The 24,155-nt window shown below is 28.8% G+C and overlaps 1 protein-coding gene across 4 annotated transcripts in view; it reads right to left on the bottom strand.

Annotated features, from left to right (window-relative positions):
- The window catches only part of dpp (decapentaplegic), a 154,690-nt gene that overhangs the window by 29,338 nt on the left and 101,197 nt on the right, over positions 1-24,155 (bottom strand). For 2 of the 4 annotated variants that reach the window (XM_065500620.1, XM_065500617.1), the window contains one exon: positions 283-1,159. The gene's annotated coding sequence lies outside the window, so the exon portion shown is untranslated. Of the gene's footprint in view, positions 1-282; positions 1,160-5,028; positions 5,179-5,368; positions 5,550-24,155 lie in introns of those variants that run through there. The other 2 variants (XM_065500619.1, XM_065500618.1) reach the window with 2 other exon arrangements.

Here is a 24,155-nt window from a genome sequence, read left to right as displayed (position 1 = left end):
CATACATTCAAGTAAATAATAAAAGATGACCCAATATTTTGGCCGCTCAATGGCTGCCAACAAACGCTACATATGTTTTATATTGTATTTAAAATTAAAACAAATTTAAACAAACAAAAAAAATACTGCTGATTTAAACAGAAAAAATATCAAATTACTAATATAATACTATACAATACACAAAAAAACTAAAGAAATAATAATAATAAAAAAAAAATAAAATAAAACAAATAAATATTTAACAAAATATATGAACATATTGTATATAATTTAACAACTCACCTCAGTCTTTAAAAGTTTTTGGTTACACAAATGTTTAAAACAATATTGAAAATGATGATGAAGACGATGATGATAATGATTAAATTACCAACCAGCACGATCAAACAAAACTATAGGGCCAGCAAACACTCACTCACAGGCACACACACAAACACAGAGAGAGAGAAATATAGATCTACAGTTATAAATTTATTTATTTCTTTATTTTTTTATATTTGTTTAAATTTATTTATGATTTTTTTCTTTTTCAATAAATAAATATTTATTTATCCAACACAAATCTAAATTCTCTGTTCATACACTTTGTTAAATTCCCGATTAACTCTTTTCAAACTTTGTTTAATTGAAAACAAATTCGTTACAAATCTTTACGTTTTCAATATAGTATGATTGATTTCTTGTTAGACAATAAAAACAAGACTGATTACTTCCGTTTTTTTTTATTATTTTTCTTTGCTTAGTTAAGATTTTTATTTATTTATTTATTGAATTTATTTATTTTAAATATTAAATCACTTTATCAAACTAGTTATAGAAGATTTCTTTTTGAAATTCTTTTCTTTTATAGTTGTAGATAAAATATATGAAATTTTTATTAATTTTTATTGTTGTAGATTTTCCATTTAGTTTAATTTTATTTAGCTTTCTTTTAATTTGATATTTTAGTTGGTTTTTTATTGATCTCTTTTGATTTTGTTGTTTTTGTTTATGACAATGATGATTTTTTGTATGAATTTTTTTCGTATTTGTTGTCTGTTTTCTATAGTTGTTGTTGCTGTTGTTGCATACAAATTGCATCTATAGTTACAGATTGTGCCACAAGTTTTTTCAAGAATTTCTTTTTGGATTTTATTCTGCATAATTAGTATGAAAATATCTGAAAGTAAATGAGAGAATAAGAAAATAATTAGTAAATATATCAACCATAAACTTAAAAATAATTTTCAGAGAGTATATTTTTTTTTTTAAATTAAATTTTTTTTACAATAACTTGGTTTATCAAGTAAATTTCTAGAATCTAGAAAAACTTATTAATAAATTTTGTATTCAACATATTTTTAAAGAATTCCTTGAAATTTTAGTAATTTCCATCATTCGCGATCGTTCTAATCTAAGTGATCGTGATCGTTCAGCATATAATAATACTATTCGGAAAACTAAAATTAAAATTTAAAGGCTTTATGTGAAAAAAATTCCATGAAACATTGGTAATTTGTTTCCATTTTCCGCGATCTTTCTAATACAAGTGATCGTACGATCATTCAATTCTACAATTCTAATTTAAATCAAAATTTAAAGGATTTTTTTAAAAAAAATCTACAGCACTTTATTTCTATCACATTCTAAATACTTTATTTTAATTTGTCACGTTCGCTATCTTCAGTGTAACATTTCTTAAAAACATAAAAAGAGATCCATTGAAGTATAAACAATATTGAGATGGATTGGCGGAGATGAATTATCGAAATTGGCAAAAGAAAATAGCAAATTGCTAAAGGAAAAAAAGTCTCTCTCTTTTCGAAATATTCTAAAGAAAAACAAAAACATGAAACAGCAGAAGGCAGAAATTACTTAGCAGTAAAATGTTAAAGTTATTGAAGAACTACATCAAAAGTATGTCGGTCGAACCAATAAATAGAAAATACCATGCTTTTGATAGTTAATACAATGTTGTGATGAAATTACTTGAACTAATTCTTATTGCAAACGTGAAGGAGAAATATATCGCAAGTATTTCAACATGATAGCTAAACAGAAAGCTCTTTTATTTTGTTTTAGTTTAAAATAGAAGTCGCTTTAAGAACTAATGTTCCAATTCGCAGATTTTTGTTTTTTTTCTAGATGCAGTTAAAAACGAGTCCCACTTTTTTGTTGCGTTCTTGATTCCATGTTTATTGCTAATATATTGAAAATAACATAAGCACAAAATCTATTTTATTGCACTAAACATACAGCTGCTAAAATGCTATCGATAAAGGGATGCAATATTGTTTTGTTTCACTTTAAAGGCGAAATAATGTCGCGATCTTGATAGTAGAAATTCCCATGTATTAATATCTGACAATAATTTTACCAATTTAACTTGAGAAATGTATGTATGTAAGTATGCAGTCGAAAACGAGTTTTTAGTCACGTTCTCGATTCTCAAAAATGGACACAAGAGACATGTTTTTGTTATTCCTACTTTAAAGGCAAAATGATGTAGCGTTCTTGATCGCGGAAATGTTCATATATTAATATCTGACAAAAGTTTTCCGAATTCCACTTGACAAACGTACATATGTGTACAGTCTAAAACGAGTTGTGTTTTTAATCACGTTCTTGACTGTCGAAAAATGGAAACAAGAAACAATTTTTAATTATTCTTTTTTTCCTAATACTTGTCAATAAAATTTTTTTTTTTTGGAAAAAATTTTAGCTGAAATTTATACTTTAAGGATGCTGGGATCCAAATAAGCCAAATTTTTCAAAGATTTTTCTGATTGGGATATGAATTTTAAAAATAAAAATTTTAAATCAACAAATCAATCGTCGAAAAATACAGATGTGCAAACTCATGAAAATAGTTATAAAATCGTAATTTTGTATAGAGATTCTAACAAACTTTAAAATATTTTCAGCCGAAAGAAGAGTATTATTATTAATTTCTAGCATTTTAAATACCGATATAACAACACAGGCAATTTGGGGTTCGGGTATTTTTTGTCCCCAGAGAACAATAGAGTTAATTTATATCTTTCTCACTTCCATTAACATTTTTATACCCTTCACCTTCGTGAGAAGGGTATATATAAGTTTGTCATTCCGTTTGTAATTTCTACATTTTTCATTTCTGACCCTATAAAGTATATATATTCTGGATCCTTATAGATAGCGGAGTCGATTAAGCCATGTTCGTCTGTCTGTCTGTTGAAATCAATTTTCTGAAGACCCCAGATATCTTCGGGATCCAAATCTTCAATAATTCTGTCAGACATGTTTTCGAGAAGTTTTCTATTTAAAATCAGCAAAATCGGTTCACAAATGGCTGAGATATGAGGAAAAAATCAGACAACCTCGATTTTTGAACTATTTTTGACCTATATCTGGATTACTAAGTCATTAATATAGACAATATGGATATCTAATGATAGATATTTCAAAGACTTTTGCAACGACAAATATGTTTTAGCCCGAATTTTTTTTTACCCAAAAAAAAAAAAAATTTGAAAATTTGAAGAAAAAAAATTAAATTTAAAAAAAATTAAATTAAAAAAAATAAAAAAAAAATTAAATTTTAAAATAACAATTCAAAAAAACATTTTTAACAAAAAATTAAAAAAAACAACTTTGGAAAAAAAATAAATTTTGTTTACCTAAAAATATTTAAAATTTGTATTTTGAAGTATAATTTGTTGAAGGATATATAAGATTCGGCACAGCCAAATATAGCTCTCTTGTTAAATGTAAACTTTTATATCCAAAACCAACAAAAGCTACATACACTCTTAATGAAATAAAATAGTTACAAATTTAGTCTATTTAGCCCAATGAACCACAAAATATTTTAGTTCACATTAATATTCCTTTAAACATTTATTAATAAAAATTTGTTTGCGCATACTGAAACAATTGATACTGCCATGCAAATGCTTGTTCTAACTTTAGAGCTGCTGAGGCATATTTTCCGATTTGAGTAAAATTTTCAGAGTTGTAGTGTTATATCAAGTGACACCTTATTGCGATATGAAAGCCTAAAAATTCAAAATTTTCATTAAAAATAAAGGTACCACTCAAATATAAAAGCGAACTTAAATTAGTTTTCAAACATTTTTAAATTTTAAGTTTCAGTTGAAATCATGATATGAAAAATATTAATAGTTTTAAGTCTTGTCATTTTCAAAACTCTTATTGTACACTGAAATCCCATTCAATCACAGACATATCGAATTAGAAACACAATAAGAAAGAATCAAAACATCATTTTCAAAACCAAACGGACATATGTTTAAATTCACAAACAAAAGAATATCTACAGGAATAGAGTGAATGAAATGTAAGAAATTTCAGCGGTGTTAAGCAAAAATACAAAATTAATTTTTTTAATAAAAACTTTTTGAAATAAAATGTTTCAACGCTTAAATTTAATAAGAAGTTTTCAGAATATTCAAACATTTTTCACATAAAAAATCTTAAAAAAGTTTGTAATTAATTTTAAATTGGTCTAATTTTTGGTAAGTTTAAAGCTCGAAGCTTTTTTAATTTTAATTTTTTTTTTGTAACGAAATAATGAATTTTTGTTTACAATTTTTTTTTCTCTCTAAACCAAAAAAGTCACTAAGAAAAACTAGCTTTTTAAAATTCACACAGGTGTCTATTTTTATTATTATTTTTTTATGTTGTTGTTGTTAATATGTTAATAAAGTTGTTGTTGTTGTTAACTTTTTTTGTAGTTGTTGTTAATAGCATTTATTATTGTTTAGATCTTACACTTCTTGTCTAACAAAGACCCGCTTTTTTTCAATATTGTTTATACATGTTTTTTCTCCACTACATATATTTTTTGTATTTATTTACATTGATTTTTTTTACGAAAATAAATCAATAATATTTGTTTTTTGTTAAATATTTATTAAATCAATTAGTAAAACAACGTCATATGCTCCAGTTTTGTTTTTGGATTTCAAACAAAATTCCAACACTAACGGCTATTTAATTAAAAGCACTTTGAAACTTTTTTTAAAAACACTAAAATACAATTATTACCAGTTTAACCAAGATATTTCCAATTACATTTAGAAGACTATTTATTACTCTTTTTTTTCAAATATATTTTCAGTTCACTCTTCTCTTTATTTTTCTTCAAATAAGAAAATTGTTTAAATTTATTGTATAAAATATTATTTTGTGTTTTTGTTTTATTATAACTTAATTACTGTTTGTTTTTATTTCCATATACGTTACACAAAAGAATTATGAATTTAAATTAAACAAAAGAAGACAAAATAAAACAACAGAAATTAAAGAAGAGAAAAACAGTATTAATTATTGAAAATAGTTTTAAACTCGTTCATTGCCGCAGAACGACTAACGCCTCACTGTCTACCTGATTCAAATAATCCCAGTTCGAAAAAATATACAACTACGAGTACATCGATCGCTTCGCAACGCAAAACGCAACAAACACAACAGCCAGCGCACACCACACTAACACATCTCGATTCAAGAAACGTTAACGATCGCTTTTGATCGTGATCGTAGACGACGACGTCGTCATCATCGTCGTGGTTGTCGGTATTTTCGTAATGTATTAAACAGAAAAATAAAAAAATAATAATAAAAAAAAACACAAGCAAAAGCAAAAAATTTAAGAAAAAACTCAAATAAGAAAAAAAACGCAAAACATTAAGACATGACAAGACATGCAATGGCTTGCTTGCAGTACGTCGCAATCATTGTAAACATACACATTGTCGCTGTTGTTTGTTATTATTATTGTTAATAATATTTATAATGAACACATAATAATATTGAATTTTGGGGATGTACATATTTACAATGAAAAATTGGAAATTGTAACAACTTTATTGGAAAAAAGTCTTTTTTTGCAATAAAAGCTATACAATTGTATCAATTACTTTTCGGTAATTTTTTAGTACAACATTTTATTTCAAAGCAAGTAAGAGAACTTTAAAATAAAAATTTTAAATATTTTTATGCAAACAAAATTATTTTTTTTTCAAAAATTTTTTTTTTAATTTTTTAAAAATAAATTAAAAAAAATTTTTTTTTTTTGATTTTGAAATTTTTTTTTATATATATTAGTGAATCAAATGTATGAAGAAAAAAATTTTTTGATGAAAAAAAATTCGGGTTAAAAAATATTTTTCCCGATTTTGACCCATTATAAGTCGTTGCAAAGGACTTTTAAATGACTATCTTCAGATATCCATATTGACTACGCAAATTACTTGGAAATACAGATATTGTTCAAATAGAGGTATAAAATCGAGGGAGTCGTGATTTTTTCCTTATATGTATCTGCGCCAATTTTCCAATTTTCCCGAATTTAAATACCAATCCAGGAGAGACTATAGCGAATATATTGATGTATCAATCATGTATGTAAATTATAATTTATATTTTGAGTTGTGTCACTTTTGAACTGGGTGTGCGATATATCGACTCTGTTAGTCAGATTTAATAATTTTTGATCGCTAACGAATCTTAGATTTTAAAGTTTTTCCTAAAATTCCGTTTCTAATCAAAACAGGATATGGGTAGATATTCGTTCTAGAACAAAGGATATCTCAAAAAAAGTATCTTCCATTTGCCAAAAGTATAAATATGTGCCACAGCATGATTAACAAGTAAGGGAGATATATTCGGCTATGCCAAATCTGATATACCCTTCATCAAATTTTAAATAGTTTTAGGTAAACAAAATTTAATTGTTTTTGAAAAAAAAAATTTCGAAATTTTTTTTTAAATTATTTTCAAAAAAAGTGTTTTCGATTTTTTTTAAATTTTTAATTTTTTTTTGTGGAAAAAGAATTTATGAGAAAAAAAATTCGGTTTAAAAAATAGTTTTCCCGATTTTGACCCATTGTAGGTTCAACTTACTGTAGCCTTATATAAACGTTGCAATGGACTTTGAAATACCTATCATTAGATATCCATATTGTCTATATTAATGATTTAGTAATCCAGATATATATAAAAAATAGACCAAAAATCGAGGTTATCCCAGTTTTTCCCTTATATCTCACCCATTTGTGGGCCGATTTTAAATAGCAAACGAGCCGGAAGAATTCCCGATATATTGATGTATGAATCATATATGTAAGTTATTTGGGGGATACGGAAAATTGATTTCAACATACAGACGTACAGACGGACATGGCTATATTAACTTTGCAATCTATAAGGATCCAGAACATATATACTTTATGGGGTCGTAAATGAAAAATGTAGAAATTAGAAACAGAATAACTTGCCACTCATGGAGAAGAGTATAAAAACATACATATGTATATAAATTCTGAATGGAATCTATTGTTCAATCGAATGATAAATATCCAAAAAAAAATTATATAAAAATATTGGTAATTGTGGGCGTGGCTTGCTGTTAAAGATAAATATTTTTTAAATATTTTAAATAAATTTTATGTTATTTTATAAAAAAAATTGATTTTTGTAAATTTAATCAGAAGTAAATTATCATTACTCACAAACTATTATCGATAACACTGTGCAACAGTGAAAAAAACACACAATCGTGACTGCACGCAGAGAAAAAATATAACTGGGCATGGTTACTGTAACCATTTCAATATTGTTACAAGATTTTTAACAATATTATAGTCACAGTAACTATTTACATGATTGTGGTAACCATAATATGGTTAATTTACGATTCACATGATTGTATCAACCATATACATGGTTACAGTAAACAAATATATGTTTGTTACAACCATTCATATGATGAAGGTCTTATCATATTATGTTGCTCTCGGCTTAAGGCTTATCATAATCTGAGAACAAAATATTATGATAAAATTATTCATCATAAATATGGTTCCCACAAACATATATTTGTATACTGTAACCATATATATGGTTGATATAATCATGTGAATCATAAATTAACCATATTATGGTTACCAGAATCATGTAAATAGTTACTGTGACTATAATATTGTTAAAAATCTTGTAACACTATTTAAATGGTTACAGTAACCATGCCCAATTATATTTTTTCTCTGCGTGTGTATAGGTCCGACTGTACTACCAAAGGGTAATAAAATCCTATACTCAGTTTGTCCATTTTGGTGACCGATTTTTTTTTAAGGGCCCCTAAATTTTCTGAATATCAGTGTGGCCTCTAAAAAATGTGTCATCAGTTTTTGGTTAACAGTTAATTCAGACTTTGTGCTCATAACATCACTTTGTACCTTAGCAATTTTCGGTTTTACTATTTTTTGACGCTAAAACATTTTGTTAAAATAGTATGATCAAGTCCACACTTCTATGTTGTGCTGTATTATTTACTCGGCTGAGGTGTTCGGAATGGGGATCAGTGGGTCAATGTCACACATTTAAAAAAAAATCGCCAACAAGCCATTTATTATTCGAAGCTGAAATTTATAGTCCTTGAGAAATAGATAGTCCTTGAGAAGGTCTACAAAAAATGTGCTTTTATCTGTAGGTTATCTCTTTTAGTTCAAGAGATATTAAGGTTTAATTTTTTTTTTAAATTTTACTCGATCTTTTTTTCGTATTTTATATATGAAGGGCCTACGAAAGGTCGAAATTTGTTTTTTATATATGACGTATATTTGCGATAAAATTCTAAAGAAAATAAAACAAACCTGATAACAATTATTTCGTCCCTACAAAAAGTTACACGCATCCAAAGTTGAAGCATCTTTTTATATATTTCAACTTTGTATGCGTGTGTTTTTTAAGTTTTTTCCCAAAAAAGGCCTCATATTTTTTCTTATAGATAAAAATAATAATAAATAAATTATAGATAAAAATAAATTTTTTAAATAGTTTTAGGTAAACAAAATTTAATTTTTTTTCAAAAAGAAGTTTTTCTCGAAATTTAATTATTTAAAAAAAAAGTTTTTTCGAATTTTTTTTCATTTTTTTTTTTTGAAAAAGAATTTATGACAATAAATTTATTTTGGTGAAAAAAAATTCGGGTTCAAAAATATTTTTCCCAATTTTGCTCCAAATAAGTTTTATATATACTGAATTCATGTCACCTAATTTTATGAAAATTTATGATCATAAATCTAAAATTCAACAGAAATAACATTCATATAGACATAAATCACGCGACCTAATTTTATGGCGATAGGTCTATCAATAGTCATGGTTCCCATATAAGACCCTCTTCCGAAAATCATTCACGAAAATAAATTATGGTGTAATAAATAAATTATAGAGTTATTGAAATTTTAAAAGAACAAATTTAATATCAAAATGTGGACATTTTATTCCTTAAATATTTGATCAATGTGATTTGATGATAAATGTTATTAGTACGTTCAGAAAATGCTAAAAATTAACATTATTGTACCAAATAAGTCATCGGTATTTATTAATCCAAACGAAAATTGTTATAGGAGAATACTGTCTTTCAATATTCCATATTATTGTTCACATATCAATTGCTCCAAAAACTTGTACCGAATTTGTTACATCCCTGTATAATTTAAATAAAAACCGTCTACATCTCTGGTTTGTTTACAATAAAACTACAAATATTATTGTTAAAAGTATTAGCTTTTTTTAACAGAGAAAACTTTTGTTAAATACTCTTTAGCTGGTTTTTATATGAAAATAAAAATTCTCCCCAAAATAACAACAATACAAACAGCAAACGATCTTTATTAATTATAGCGGCGCTTATGCTGGCAGCGGCTTAGCGCCAACTGGTAAATGTGTATGAAATGAAAAAACTATATTGTAGGTATATTGTATCTACAAGTTACACATGTTTGTTTAGGCTTCTTCATCATCATCATCAACAACAACGAAACAACATCATCAAAATCGTTAACATCATTGTTATCATTATTAAAACTCTCTTTACAACACCAACAACAAATCTTAAAATCTCTTAATTTAGAAAAAAAGAAAAAACCACTCAAATAAACACTTAAAAATATTAAAATAATTAAAATTACTCATATTGCTCTCTATTCAATACAAAATCTGCCTCTTTTACTCTTTACTCAAATTACTTTTAATTATATTTTCTTGCTCAATTATACCTGTTGAGCTGAAATTGTTGTTGGATTTTACCACCACAAATACCAAAAAACTGTTTACTAAAGATTTGATCGCAGTGTTGGTGTGTTTTTGTATAAATGTATTTATGTGCATTGTTTTGTATCTATTAGATACGTCGTACTTATTTTGCGTAATATTAAGTAAATGCTGTTTTTATATACATTTTTTTTGTTTAACTGATTTGTTATGGTAAATTAAAGATTGTTTTAGTATTTTTTCTCTCTCATATATATTTTGTTCGTAAATATACCAGATTTTTATCGCTTTAAGATTTTTCGATTTGTTTGCAGGAAACGCAAAAACAAACCGTTTGAACAAATACTCTGTATCTATCTATCTATTTATGTATGAAAATATTTATGGGGAATTTGTATTTTAGTAGAGCAATAAAATTAAAGAATTAATTTTGTAAAGAATCTTAAGAATTTATTGCAAATATTTGTATTGACTGACAGCAATCAAATGAAACCATTTGTGGAAAAAATTATTTAAGGAAATTTTTAGCAAATCCCAGCAAATTATTTTGATGATATTCAAGAACATAATGCAGTGTACTTAAAACTGCTTATAGCTAGCTAAAATCCAGGAAATTCGAAATTTCCCAGTACAGCCAGTAAGTAAATCATGAAGCAGGATCACTAGAATTTTTTGAAATCATTCAAATGTTACTTATTAGTGTGCACCAGTATTCATCCTGGGTGAGAATATTTTTCAAAAAAATTAAAAAGTAGAAAAAGGCTATTTTTATTTTAAAAAGCAGTCTACAAAGGAAATCTTCATTTTCTTATACTATTATTGGGGGTTTGACTTAAAAACAAGAGATTTTTTAAAATTTTTAGCTTTTATTTTGAAACATTTTAATAATATAAATTTATTCAAAGTATTGGCCATTGTTAGCTATGACATTTTCTCAACTGTTCATCTTTTAAGGCCAAGAACGAATCAAGCCAATATCGGATACTCTGTTTCAAAGAGAAGCGTATACCAGAGAGAGAGCGTTCTGCTTATATCGAAACAAATAGTAGTCGAACGGGGCAAGGACAATAAATAGCTTTTAACAGATATTGCAACATGTGGCCGAGCATTACTGTTTCATGTCCGGCCGCATATTCTGGGCGTTTTTCGGTCAATGCTCTCTTCAAACGACAGGTTCCCTGTGATGGTTTGGTCAGATTTCAGCAGCTCATAATTGATAGAACACTTTTACTCACACCAAATACGGAGAATTACCTTAGCTTCCTGGATATTTGGCTTTGGTGTCGATTCGGCTGGTTGACCGGGCTTCACGTACTGTCTCTTACACTTCGCGTTATTGTAATGTATCCATTTTTCATCGCAAGTAATGATTCGGTGCCAAAATGATTCGGTTCAAACATCACTTTGGAAATGCAAAATGGTCTTTCAAGGTCTCTCAGCTTCAATTCGTATGGTATCCAATTTCCCTGCTTTTGGATGAATCCTTCTGATCGCAAACATTTTGAAATTGCTGCTTGAGTAGCACCCAATGATTTTGCAAGCTCTTCTTAAGTTTTCCAATAATTTTCATGAAGTAATGCCTACAATTCATGGTCTTCAAACTTGTTTGTCTGGCGATTTTTGTCTTACGTGTCAAAATCACCACTTCTGAACCGCATGAGTCAGCTATATGGTGTCGAATTTCAGATGATTTTAATTTCTCGGATAATACATTCGACCAAAAATCTTCTTATCCTAACAAAGTTGTTCAATATTCTTGTTCTTTTTATTCACTTTATTATTATTGTTCGTTTGATATTACTATAGATGTTTGTAACTTAATTTGTTTCAAAAATCAGTCAGTCACAGAGCAATCACACACCATTTAGTTCAGACAAACAGCTGAAAAATGAACGAACTTGTTCGATTACTTAGTATGGTTTTTAGGATTTGTTTCTACAATTCTTAATTTCTGGTCATCAGTGTATAATTTATTGTGTGTGATGATCTCTCATTGAAATTGATAAAGGTTAAAAGACAGCTACTTCTTACCACAGGGGAATTTGAAAATTTTTTTTCATACATGATGGTACTAAATGTTATGAAATGCCTGCTGATGATCTTCACAAGATCTAAGTTTAAAGAAACTAATACTTTTTGCGTAGTTTCACCATACAAATAGTTGACGATCCTGATGAATAGTAAACCAAATTTGAATTCTCACATTTGTTAATAAGATGTTAAATGATAGACAATGAAATATTTAGATTTCTATATGATATGAGATGGAGAATATTGAAAAGTTCAGCAATATTAGAATATCAATACATCAGTATATTCCTGACTTATTCAACTGAAAATATCATAATGTGGATACAGAATAGAAGTGAATGTTCGAGATACAGGATAATACTGATTCTCCAACCATTTACTTACATTGTAAATCATACAAACATTCAGTAATGCAAAGTTGTTTAATCTTTAACTATACTGAACCATCACGTAGTAGAATTCCAAGAAAACGGCCTGTCAAAATTAATGATCTTGTAAGATCGCAAAGAGGCCGATACAGTACTTTAAATATAATACTATAGGGAAAATAATATTTTTTCAATAATTAATATATAAGGGACTCAATTTTCAATCTTGTGATTCTGAAAAACGTAAAACCTAACTCAGTTCGAGATCGTAATGGGGATGACTGACTACCGTAAAAATAAACTAAATAGCAAGAATTGTTACATAAATAAGGAAATTTTCATTACAATAGAAAAATAAATCATTAATCTAAAGCTATGATTTGTTTCGATGATATGTATGTCATAATTATCTCATGTTAGTTCCGAGATTTCCACATATAACCATCTTTATTATATAAATGTCAGAGAAGATACCCTAAAGCTGTTTATGATTGAAATATACGAGCAAAAAAGTACACATATAACATTTACATTACGTAGAGAATCATGCCCCCTATTAATATCAATAAAACTATTCATATATTTAAATGCAAAGATAACTCAAATGAAATTGAAATCAATTCAAATTATTTGGATCATTAGCAGAAAATCTACGCTTAGTTTAGATTGCAAACTTCTACATCATAAATCGATCATAACGCTGATATGGTGTTATGGGATCCAGCTATGGGGAACGGCATCAGCGTCAAATATTGACAAAATCCAAAGACGCCAAAACTAGATTTTAAGAATGATTACAGTTACCCACGGTATATTGATATACAGGTATTTTGAAATAGCGAATATACACAAAGATCTAAAATAGCCTTTTGTAAAAACTAAGATCAAGAAACATGTAGAAAAGTATTTAAAAAAGCTTGAAATCTTCGATTAACAAGGAGGTACACAGCAGACCTAATCCAAATGCTAGAATACTAAAGATCTTACACGAAGAAAACAGAGAAATATAGTCATTTTTGGGAACAAGTATAGAAGGAAAACTAACATCACAGTTTTTAAAAGCATTTGTTTTACTAAGTTATGAACGATTTAAGACTTTATGTGAGATCACAGCTTATTTCGCCAATGGGATGCTTATTTACAAAGTTATAGTTATATATTATCATAGATTGAGTTTATTTTGCCAATTGGACGATTAATTACAAATTTATAGACGATTTAAGTTATTTTGATGTTTTTATATTGAAAATAAATTTTTGGTCAAAACTCTAAGTGTTCATAGATTAAGCTTATTTCGCCAATTGGCCACTTATTTATAAAGTTATAGAAATTTTAGAATTTTCAAGTTTTTCATAAAGAAACTAAATTTTTGGCCATAAATATGAGTGATTGAGTGTATCACAGATTGAGCTTATTTTGCCCTTCTTTATGATTTTTCAAGTTTTTCATATTGAAAATCGACTGAACTTATTTTTCTAATTTGACGCTTATTTAAAAAGATCTAGACGATTTATGATTTTTTAATACCAAAAATCAACTTTTTATCAAATATATGACTAATCACACATTAAGCTTATTTTGTCAATTGGAGGCTTAATTACAAAGTTATAGACAATTTATAATTTGTTCATACTTAAAATCAACTTTTGATCACATATATGACTGATCACAGATTAAACTTATTTTGTCTATTGGACGCCTAATTACAAAGTTATAGCAATTTAAGATATTTTGATGTTATTATATTGAAAAGTTTACAGTTTTTGTCAAAACTATCATAGATTGATCTTATTTTGCCAATTGAACGATTTTTACGTTTTTTTTTTATTAATAATAGATTTTTTATCAAATCTGTAAGTGATCATAAATTATTTGTTATTTCTCTAATTTGACGCTTATTTATAAAGTTATAGAAAATTGATTTTTAGTAATAAATATGAGTTATGAGGGTATCATAGATTTAACTTATTTTGCCAATTGGACACTGATTTAAAAAGTTAAAGACGCTTTATGATTTTTAAAGTTTTTCATACTGAAAATTGATTTTCGGTCAAATCACTTCACTTATTAAGCATATTTTTGTCAATTAGACGCTTAATTACAAAGTTATATTTTGACGTTTTGATATTGAAAATCCATTTTTGGTCAAAACTATAAGTGATCATAGATTGAGCTCATTTCGCCAATTGGACATTTATTTACAAAGTTATAGCTGCTTTACAATTTTTCAAGTTTTTCGTAGGTGATTATTTTGAAAATTGGAGCCTTCTTTACAAAGTTATAGACGCTTTATTATACAGATTAATCTTATTTTTCCAATTGGACGCTTAATTATAAAGTATTGGCATATTGACGTTTCTATATTAAAAATAAATTTTTTGGCAAAACTATAAGTGATAATATTTTAAGCTTATTTTGCTAAATGGAAGCTTAATTACAAAGTTAATTTTAAATTTATCAGACTAAAAAATAGACTATGAAAATGTTTAACGATTTAACGTTCGTTCCAAGTGATAGTTAACAGGGTTTTCTGGAATCTGCTTTATCGTCTATTTTGAATAATGATACAATATGGCTGACCATTTGATTTATTGGTCCCAGAAATCAAGAAAAAAGGATCATTCAAGGGCAGGCTGGGCCAGCTCCTCGATATCGAAATGAAAGTAATTCGAAACATTTTTTTTTAATTATCATACAGTTTCGAATGAATTTTAACGACTCACTTTTCTTATGAACTTATCTGGCGAAGCTGTCGGCAATAGTGCAGGGTATCAAAAAATCGACTCTACTAAATATTCTGAAGTTTTGCTCATTCGCTACACTAAATTTATTTGGTTTAAAATGATAATGCTGTTGCAGTTGCATGTATATATTTGTAAATTGCATAAAAGACATTGTGTCGTCGTTATTGTTGTTGCTCATATGATTACTAAGCATCGTCGTCGGTATTGTTGTTTTTGTTGCACGTTTTATTCTTTTGGTTTTTTGTATTTTTATTTTGTTTGTTTTTGGAATGTGGCTTTTGTAAGACTTTAAGTCGTCATCGGCTTCAGAAAAACAGCAGCAGCACCGGCAGCAGTAGCTTAAGACTCAGTCTCAAAATCTCTAGACTTAAAAAACTCTGTGTCTGTTTCATTGTTGTGTGTTCGTGGTTGTTTTATGTTGGGTTTTTGCTTAAAGGCCATTAGCGCAAAAAGTAGGTGGAGTTGCAACTAAAAAAAAATACAAAAAATATTTTTTTGTTGTTGCAGTTGTTAGTGTATGTTATTTTTTAGTTTTTCGATGTCCAGCCTTTAAGACGACTCTGACTGCTGAGTCTTTGTTTGTTGATTTTTTTAAGTTTTTTTTATTCTTTTGAATTTTTTTTTTAAGCCAACTAATGTGGCGTCTCTTGGAGCCAGGTATTCTGCCAAAAGGTTTCTTTTTTCTCATGTTTATTTTGCATTTTTGTTTGCGTTTTTTTTTTTGGTTAAAATCTTATTTTATGCCATTTTTTTTTCAAAGTCGTTTTTTATTCTGTTAATGTTTTGTGTTTAATTTTTTTCCTTTGTGTGTATTTTATATAATTTCTCATTGATTGATCGTCATTTTGTCTGCCTGTACTTTTTAAGTTACCAGACATTTAGTCTTGAAAATGATGAAATTAATTTTTCTTTAATTTAAGTGTAGCTTGATCTTGTAATGTCGGGGAATTGTGATGACTGTGTGAGAGAGAGACCAGTAGGAAGTAAGTTTGTGATAGTTTCTTTATTTAACCATTTTTTTGGTTGAAACGCTATGATTTTTGGGGATAGTTTAGAAATATGTATTCGAATTTTATACACGTTACTTAAAATTTAATATGTTCTTCTAAATGTCACTAAAACTTTCCAAAAAATTGTGTCTAAAATCTCAAGAAGCTTTCTACAGAATACACTTGCCGAAGATCTGCGTCTCCATGCTTACAAAGTTTAATTGACACAAGAAGATTGACGATCTTTAAAAAATAACGATCGCTTAGAGGATTGAGGATATTTAAGGAAGCACGATCGTTTAGATGATTGAGGATATTTAAGGAAGCACGATCCTTTAGAAGATTTAGGATCTTTAAAAAACCACGATCGTTTAGAAGATTGAGGATCTTTAAACAACCACGATCGCTTAGAAGATTGAGGATCTTTAAAGAACCACAACCGTTTCGAAGATTGAGGATATTTAATGAACCACGATCTATTAGAAGATTGAGGAAGATTAGGGATCTTTAAAGAACCACGATCGTTTAGATGATTGAGGATCTTTAAAGAATCACGATCGTTAAGAAGATTGAGGATCTTTAAAGAACCACGAACGCCTAAAATATTGAGGATCTTTAAAGAACCACTATCGTTTGGAAGATTGGGGATCTTTAATGAACCACGATTTATTAGAAGATTGAGGATATTTAAGGAACCACGATCACATAGAAGATTAAGGATCTTTAAAGAACCACGATCTATTAGAAGATTGAGGATATTTAAGGAACCACGATCGCATAGAAGATTAAGGATCTTTAAAGAACCACGATCGCCTAAAATATTGAGGATCTTTAAAGAACCACTATCGTTTGGAAGATTGGGGATCTTTAATGAACCACGATTTATTAGAAGATTGAGGATATTTAAGGAACCACGATCACATAGAAGATTAAGGATCTTTAAAGAACCACGATCGTTAACAAGATTGATGATCATCCAAGATCTTTAATGATCTACGATCGCTAATAAGATTGACGATCATGCAAGATCTTTAAAGATCCACTATCACTAAGAAGTTTGGGGATCATTTAAGGTCTTTAAAGATCCACGATCGCTAAGAAGATTGAGGATCATTCAAGATCTTTAAAGATCCATGATCGCTAAGAAGATTGACGATCATTCAAGATCTTTAAATAACCACGATCGCTAAGAAGATTGAGGATCAGTCAAGATCTTTAAAGATACACGATCGCTAAGAAGATTGAGGATCATTCAAGATCTTTAAAGAACCACAATCGCTAAGCAGATTAAGGATCATTCAAGATCTTTAAAGATCCATGCTCGCTAAGACGATTGAGGATCATTCAAGATCTTTAAAGATCGACGATCGCTAAGAAGATTGAGGATTATTCAAGATCTTTAAAGATCGACGATCGCTACGAAGATTGAGGATAATTCAAGATCTTTAATGAACCACGATCGTTTAGAAGATTGAGGATCTTAAAAGAACCACGATTGATTTGAAGATCTTTAAAAAAACACGATTGATATGAAGACTTATGATCTTAAAAGAACTGCGATCGATGTGTAGATCTGTAAGGAACCACGATCTCTAAGGAACGACGATTAAAGTGAAGATTACTAACGAAACACGACTGATATGAAAATCTTTCAGGAACCAGGACTGATGTGAAGATCTTTAAAGAACCACGATTAATATAAAGATCTTCAAATGTCCAGGATTGAAGTGAAGATCTTTAAAAAAAACACGATTGATATGAAGACATAGGATCTTAAAAGAACTGCGATCGATGTGTAGATCTGTATGGAACCACGATTATTGTGAAGATTTCTAAAGAACCACGATTGATGTGAAGATCTTTAAAGAACACGATTGATGATTAAATCTTTAAGGAACCACGACCGATTTGAAGATCTTTAAACAACCAAAAATAATGTGAAGAACTTTAAAGAACCACGATTGAAATGAACCAAGATTGATGTGAAAATCTTTAAAGAACCAGATTTATATTTTCATTGCAAAATCATAGACATGCTGTAACACCCACTGTAGAGTGCAATCAATAATGATTCCTGAAAACATGCAAGTTGCTTAAGCGTATTCCTCAAGAAGTATGTACAACTCACATGTGTGTATATTTAAGATGGTCTAAGTATGTAAAAAAAAAGATACAAAAATATTTTTCAAATTGTTCAACTATTTTTGTAAGTCTTGCCATTAAAACGTGATCTTGTACGGCTCGAACATGTTGGCATAAGTCTGGCTTAATGCAGCGGCAGCAACAACACTAAATTGCCCGGCGCTTACATTAACAGGTGTCTTTTTTTTCTACTTTTTTGTTGTTTGTAAATTTTATTTAATTTAATTTAAAGTTTTTGTTGTTTTGTATTGTTGCTGCTAGTGGCTAGCTGGCTGACTGCTGTTGTTAATTGTTGGCCCAACATTCTTGTTGTAACAATAAAATCGTGACTTTTCGATTTGTATTAATGATTTTTTTTCCTCCAGTTTTTTCCCCCAACAAATGTAAGGAAATTAAAGACATTAAGAGACGATCTCTATAGTTTTAAGCCAGCTAACACAGACCATTAAAAGTGCAGAGATGTGGTTCTTTGAGACAGAAAGTGACAAAAACATTCCAAAAAAAGAAACAAGGAATTCTGTTTTAAGCCCTGCTTTAAATTTAACCAATAAAAATTGTTTCTTTTGCCTTTATTCTGTGGCTCTGTGTTAAATCATTCTTCATTCTTAAATAATGAAATTTGTGGCAGCTTTGAGTTTTTTTTAGCTCCACCACTACTCTTTTTGCCAATTTTCAAATAAATGGCTGGGATTTGTTTGAAGTTGGTTGGTTTTTTTTTGTAGTCAGAGGCCAAGAAAAGGATGTGCTGTTTCTACCTTGTTATACCTTCTCTTTTTATTATTTCTTTTAATACTTTTTTTTTCCAACCACATTTTTTTGTTACATTTTTTAGCCATGAATTTGTTGGATTTTTTCTCTATATTTAAACTCACGCGGGTGGTCGTTGTTTTGTCTGTCCAAAAGTCTGTCTGTATGTATAATTTAGTCTCATTTTTTGCTTTCATTTCTGATCTTGTTGAGTTTCTTTCTGTGTAGTTTATTAAGTATATGGATATGTTTTGTTTAAGTATTGGTTGGGGTTCTGCTTTTATTCTGATGCTTGTTATTTAGCTTTATTTTTATTAATTTCTTGCTTGGTTTTCAGTCAGACAGTTTGGTTTTTTTTTGCTTATTTGCTTTCAACGCAAACGTATTTAGTATGTATTTACTAGAGTTTCTTTTTGAACTTGGCATTGAATCAGCCATTGAGTAGCCGTTGGTTGGTTTTTTTTATGGCATGTAGGTTTCGTTTTTTTTTATTAAGATATGTACTCCCAAGTAGTAATTTTAATTTTTTCTGTTTTTGATTGACAATTTGTATTCAAGAGATTTTTATATTTTTAGATTTTTCTAAACAAAAACTGAACTTTTACAGAATATAATGGTTTTACAATATTTTGAGAGGCTTATAATAGTTAAATTTGCCAAATATTTTCAGATAGTTTAATATTTCCTTTATCGTATATTAAGGATCCCTTTTTCTGAATGCATAACATCATCAAAACTAGGACAATTAAATATATAATAACCCAGCAAAATGACTTGCAATTACTAAACAACATATTTTTTAATGACAACTTAATATCTGCATATTTTTTAATGACAACTTAATATTTAAAGAACCACTATCGCTTAGAAGATTGAGGATCCTAAAAGAATCACGATTGATTTGATGATATTTAAAGAAACACGATCACTTAGAAGATTTTGAATCATTAAAGAACCACGATGGCTTAGAAGATTGAGGATCATTAAAGAACCACGATCGCATAGGAAATTGAGGATCATTAAAGAACCACGATCGTTTAGAAGATTGAGGAATTTAAAACAAACTCGCTTGATTGAAGATCTTTAAAGAAACACGATCACTTAGAAAATTGAGGATCATTAAAGACCCACGATAGCTTAGAAGATTGAGGATCATTAAAGAAGCACGAACACTTAGGAGACTGAGAATCATTAAAGAACCATGATCGCTTAGAAGATTTAAAGAACCAGAATCGCACAGGAGATTGAGGATCATTAAAGAATCACGATCGCTTAGAAGATTGAGGATTTTAAAAGAATCACGATTGATTTGAAGATATTTAAAGAAACACGATCACTTAGAAGATTTGGGATCATTAAAGAACCACGATGGCTTAGAAGATTGAGGTTCATTAAAGAAGAACGATCACTTAGAACATTGAGGATCTTCAAAGAACCACGATCGCTTAGAAGATTGAAGATCTTTAAAGAACCGCGATCACTTAGGAGACTGAGAATCATTAAAGAACCATGATCGCTTAGAAGATTTAAAGAACCAGAATCGCACAGGAGATTGAGGATCATTAAAGAATCACGATCGCTTAGAAGATTGTGGATTTTAAAAGAATCACGATTGATTTGAAGATATTTAAAGAAACACGATTTGGGATCATTAAAGAACCACGATGGCTTAGAAGATTGAGGATCTTAAAAGAACCATAATCGCATAGGAGATTGAGGATCATTAAAGAACACAATCAGAAGATTAAAACTGGAAATAGTTTTTTAATTTTACTAAAATCATTAGAGAAATTTAATCTATTACAAAATTTCTTCTTAAAACTATTTAAATGTTCAAATTTTAGTTCATTATAAATTAATTTTAATTTCAAAATCTGAAGTTGTTCTCGAGATGTAGTAAATAACTTCTAAAGATCGACAAATTACTCATATTTTTTTACTTTTTAAGCGATGAAATAGAAGAAGTACTGTTACTGATTCAGAAAATAAATACAGCAGCTAAATATTAAAAAATTTCATATTCATTTTTTTCTTTATCTTTTTCAGTCTTTCTATAATTTCCAATACTTATTACTAATTTACACAATTAAGTCCTTTAATAGTCTTCTAAACAACAACTTAAGATAACAACAGAACTATTTCTATTGAAATTATATTTTTTTAAACAATTGTAAATCTTGAAATACTTTAGAACTCCAAACAAATGTGTCTACTAAATATTTGCATTTCAAATTTAACAATACAATCGAATTGAAAACAAAGAAAATGAAATCCTTAAAAATCCTCAAAAACTAAAAAAGAAACAAAAATAAATCAATAAGGCGCCAATATTTGCTTAAAGACATAAAAGAAACAAAGAAGAGCTCTAAGATATTGAGTTGCTACTCTACAACTAAGTCTGACAAGTCAGAGGAAAATCAGAAAAAATAACAGGCGATTGAAAAACTCAATCTCAAGTCTTGTTGAAATCAATAAATAGTTTTGACTTTTAAAATCCCAGGCGCATACAGAGGCTGTTTAAAGTGACTGTTTTGTTTGTTTGGGAAGTGAAATGATGTGATTTGTGTTACTGACTGACTGACTGGCTGAGTGAAAGAGAGTGACTGGTCGTCAGTGAAGTGAAGTATAAAGTAGTAGAGTGGTAGGTTTGAGGTAGTTGTTGTTGTTGGTGGTGGTGTTGGTGAGGGCAGTGTTATTGTTGCTACATTAATGGTGGTCCACTTGAAACAAATTTTGACTAATTTGCCGCATCAGATTTCCAACTAATTTGACCATAAATACAAAAAATAAAAATAAAAAAAAACCATTGAAATAAAGTAACAACAAACCTAATGTAGTGGAAAATAATCAACACAAAAGACGAGTAAATTGTTGAATAAAAAAAAAACTGATAATTGAATGTAGTAAAAAAAGGCAGGAAAAGTCAAAAGCAACAGAAACGCTTGAGTGAGCCAGACTGTGGGTTAGACGGAAGGATTTCTTATGTAGAGCACAACATGACAACAATTAAAAAATATATCTGAGCTGAGGTTAAGAGTTATTAAGGGATATTCAACCGGAAGCAATAAAGTGTAAATTTCTTGAGAAATATGAGCCATAATTTGTATTCATCTCATTTTAAAATCTTTGTGATTAATATATTTATAACAATAATGATAACTATGATAATGATTAAGAGTTCAAGGGCTCATTATTTGGTATGTTTATCTCTTTAAAACGTTTTTACTCTTGAGTACAAACTATGGAGAATAAATGAGGAGCGATCTTGATGATCTTGAAGTTAAAAGATCTTTAAAGAATAACGATTGCTTTAAATTTTAAGGATCTCTAAAGAGCCATGATTGAATTTTAAAGTTCTTTAAAGAAACATGATAGATTTGAAGACTAAGGATCTTTAAAGAACCACGATCGCTTAGAAGATTGAGGATCTTTAAAGAACCACGATCGCTTAGAATATTGAGAATCTTTAAAGATCCACGATCGCTTAGAAGATTAAGGATCTTTAAAGAACCACGATCGCTTAGAAGATTGAGAATCTTTAAAGACCCACGATCGCTTAGAATATTGAGAATCTTTAAAGAACCACGATTGATGTGAAGATCATTAAAGAACCACGATCGCTTAGAAGATTGAGGATCTTTACAAAACCACGATCGCTTAGAAGATTGAGGATCTTTAAAGAACCACGATCGCTTAGAGGATTGAGGATCTTTAAAGAACCACGATTGATGTGAAGATCTTTAAAGAACCACGATTGATGTGAAGATCTTTAAAGATCAACGATTGATGTGAAGAACTTTAAAGAACCACGATCACTTAGAAGATTGAGGATATTCAAAGAACCACGATCGCTTAGAAGATTAAGGATTTTTAAATAACCACGATCGCTTAGAAGAAGAATGTGAAGATCTTTAAAGCTCCACGATTGATGTGGGGATCATTAAAGAACCACGATTAATGTGAAGATATTTAAAGAACCACGATCGCTCAGAAGATTGAGGATCTTTCAAGAACCACAATTGATATGAAGATCTTTGAAGAACCACGATGAAAGTCATTACAAGCCATTAATAAACAATGAAAGTTTTTGCGTTTCAAAAACCTGGGCTATTTTTTGATAATCAAGAAACTCAAATTATAGTGTATTTTTCTCTCATCTGTCTCAAAATAGTAATAAGAAAACCTGGCTCATGTTAATGATGGCATAATTAGTCTTCAACATTTCCTAATCCTGCTGAATTTAGTAATGTTACCTAACAGACATCTTAATAAAACTATACTCGACATTTGCTCCAACAAATTAGCAACCATTTTGTACTCCATTGTACCTTTTTTAAATTTATATAAAAAAAACAAATAATTGCTCTTAATTTTACTCAATAAAACTACAAAATGCTAAAGAAATCAAACAAAAAATACTCAAATGCAACGCCCTTTTCCTCTGGCCTCATGAAAATGAATTGAGAAGTTGGATAAAGATCAGTAGCAGCATGATAATGCAGCTAAAACGCCCCACTATAGGTATAAGAAATTCCCTTATGAAAAAGAATTATTTGTGTTGAAAACCAACAAAAAAACGAAAGAAAGAAATAAAATGAAACAGAAATACATTTTGAAAGAAAATAAAAAAATGTTTTTTTTTGTTTTTGTTAAAGGGCAATTAACATACAAAAGGATCAGCACAATCATCATCATTATGATCATCATACAGAAACAGAAACAGAGGCAGCAGCATTAGCAGCGGCTGAAACTCATTCACTTCTTTTTGTTGTTGTTATTCTGTTGTATTTAGTCAATAATGGTGAGGAGCGGAGCTCCTCCTGTATAAATTAAATAACAGCCAATAAGCATGAATCATGCTTGAAGTTATACAAAAAAAACCCAAAACAACCAGAAATAAAAGAGAAATGATACAAAAAAAAGAAAAAATTATACAAACAACAACCTCAATAAGAATCTTCAAAAAAATTATAACAACAACAACTGAATTTTCGAAAACTCATGATCGAGAGATTGAAAAATGCAACCTCACTGTTGTCTTTATTAAGAGACTACGTGGCGTTTATGGTGAAACTAAAACAAAAGGGCTA

Source organism: Calliphora vicina, chromosome 2 (genome assembly GCF_958450345.1).
Source record: "Calliphora vicina chromosome 2, idCalVici1.1, whole genome shotgun sequence".
Lineage (NCBI taxonomy): Eukaryota > Metazoa > Arthropoda > Insecta > Diptera > Calliphoridae > Calliphora > Calliphora vicina.
The sequence above is the reverse complement of the archived record's forward strand: the minus strand, read 5'-3'. Positions and strand labels throughout refer to the sequence as shown.